At 36.5% G+C, this 2,592-nt stretch overlaps 1 protein-coding gene across 1 annotated transcript in view; it reads right to left on the bottom strand.

Annotated features, from left to right (window-relative positions):
• MRPL13 (mitochondrial ribosomal protein L13) overlaps window positions 1-2,592 on the bottom strand; it is a 57,621-nt gene that overhangs the window by 52,265 nt on the left and 2,764 nt on the right. The gene's annotated exons all lie outside the window — the stretch shown is intronic.

Raw genomic sequence — 2,592 nt, 5'->3', positions numbered from 1 at the left:
AAACTGGGAATTCATAAATGCAGAGATTCACTCAACAAACATTTCTTACATTTCAACTATTTGTCAAGCACTATTATAGGAACTGGAATACAGCTGTAATCAAAACAAAGTTCCTGTCTTCTTGGAACTTAGTCTAGTGAAGGAAGGAAGATAATAAATGCTATTAAAAAAAATTAAGGTAAAGGTAGAGAGTGAAAAAGTGAGCAGACAGAGGAATGAGGGAAGGCCTCTCTCACAATATAAATAATTGAGCAGAAATCTCAAAGAGGTGAAGAAATAAGCCACGCAGATATCTGGGAAAGAACATCCAGGCAGGGGAATAGAATGTGAAAAGGGGCCTAAGGCAAAAACATGCTCTGTAGGCAAGTTAATGGAACAGCCAACAGGCCTGAGTGGATTGTTCAAGGGACAGAGGTAGGAAATAAAGCCAGAAAGGTAGTAAGAACTTTGGCTTTTATTCTGATTTTCATGTGGAAAACATAACTGTAGCTGATCTGTGGATAAAAGGCTACAGGGAGGCAATGGTAGAAATAGAGAGATCAGTGACGAGGACTCTGGAATAAAATATGATAGAGAGGCAGGGGATGGTAGCTTAAGCCTGTAATCCTAGCACACTGTGAGGCTCAGGTGGGAGGATTGCTTGAGGTCAGGACTTCGAGACCAGCCTGAGCAAGAATGAGACCCATCTCTACTAAAAACAGAAAAAATTAGACAGGTGTGGTGGCACGCACCTGTAGTCCCAGCTACTCAGGAGGCTGAGGCAGGAGGATTGCTTGAGCCCAGGAGTTGAGGTTGCAGTGGGCAACAGAACAAGACTCTGTCTCATAAAAAAATAAAAAATGGAGAGTACAGCATTTAAAGTAGAAGAGACAGATGATAAGAGGTACCAGAGTTCAGGTATTTTTTTCATATATATGTGTGTACATATATATATATATGAACAAAAAGGGGTCACAGATGAAGGAAAGGCTTCAAACCAGAGCTACTAAAAGAGACAGAGATGCTATTAATTAAGTAGAGAAAAGTGGGAAGCAACAGGTTGGTTTGAATGGGGAAGACCAGGAAGCAAGACATCTCCCAAAGGACTTATTCATTGGAGGCATCTATTAGACACCTAGGGGGATCTGCTTAGTGAAAATTTGGTAATGTGAATCTAGAATATAGAGAAGGGGTAAAAACTGGAGACAGAAATTTGGGAGGCATTAGCATATAGATGATTTTTAGAGACATGAGATGAAATGTAATCACCCAAGAATCAAAAAGATGTCCAAGGACTGGGCCTTGAGGCATTCCCAATTTTTAATGAGAGAAAAACACTGGGAGTTTAGAAAGCTGAAGATAGCAAAGGGGACACAGAAAGAGTGAGAGAGGAAGTAACAGAGATTGGCATGCAGGGAAACAAGTGAAGAATGCGTTTCAAGAAGAAAGTTCTCTACATGAAAATTAGCCTGGACTCCTCAAAAGGTTAATGGCAAGAAAATAAGAGAAGAATTGTTCCTGATTAAAAGAAACCTTAAAGGAAAGTAACAACTAAAGGCAATACACAAACTTTTGTTGGATTCTACTTAAAATAAAAAAAATAACACCTATAAGAACATTTTTAGGACTACTAAGGAAATTTAAAAATCCACTGGACTATTACACCATATAGTTAAATTATTTTCTTAGGCGTGACAATGGCATTTTGAGTACATAGGGGAATATCTTTATTCTTAGGAGATATATGCTGAAGTATTCGGGGAGATATAATGACATCTGCAACTTATTTTCAAATGTTTGAATGAAAAAATACATGACAAAATGTTAACAATTGTGTAACCTAGGTCAAGAGTATACAGAAATTGACTACAGTAGTCTTTGATTATTTCTGAAACTTTGACAACTTTTACAATAATAGTAATACAAAAGTAAGGATGAACAACTCACTGGAAAATAGCATATGATGGAGAGAGTAGAGCAGTTTAAAGTTAGAGTAGAAGGGAGAGATGCAAAAGACATGCATAGACATTTCCCAGAAGAGGAAACTATAAAGGCCAATAAACAAATGAAAAGATTCTCAGACATAACTTGTAATCAGAAAAATGCAAACTAAAACCACAAAGAGAACATTTCCCATCTACCAGAGTAGTCAAAATTAAAAGAATGAAAATATCAAGTGTTTCTGAAGATGAGGAGTAATGGAAACACAGACTGCTGGAAGGAGAGGACATTGGCTTAAAGACTGAATAGTTTCCATGTACCTTAAAAGACAGTAACTCCTGTCCTTTGGGCATACCTTGGAAAGATTTTTCCCTGTGTGCACAGGGAAAAAGGTACAAGAATACTGATAGCACCATTGTTTGTAATGGCAAAAAAATTGGAAACAACTCAAATGCTAAGTGTATGGGTATTCACTTCATCATCATAATCAACATTGTTAATTTTCTTTAAAATATACATATATTTTCATATATAATTATTTTGTTTTCTTATTAAAATTTTCATTAAGTAGAGAAAAAAGGTTAGAGTATAAGAAGTATAAGAAATAGGGAAAATAATAAATCCTCGCTCTTGCTCAAATCAAATCATCTGGAATACTCTTCCCCTCAGCTC

This window comes from Propithecus coquereli, unplaced genomic scaffold (assembly GCF_000956105.1).
Source record: "Propithecus coquereli isolate 6110/MARCELLA unplaced genomic scaffold, Pcoq_1.0 Scaffold247, whole genome shotgun sequence".
Lineage (NCBI taxonomy): Eukaryota > Metazoa > Chordata > Mammalia > Primates > Indriidae > Propithecus > Propithecus coquereli.
Note: the sequence above shows the minus strand (reverse complement) of the source record. Positions and strands in the feature narration are given on the sequence as shown.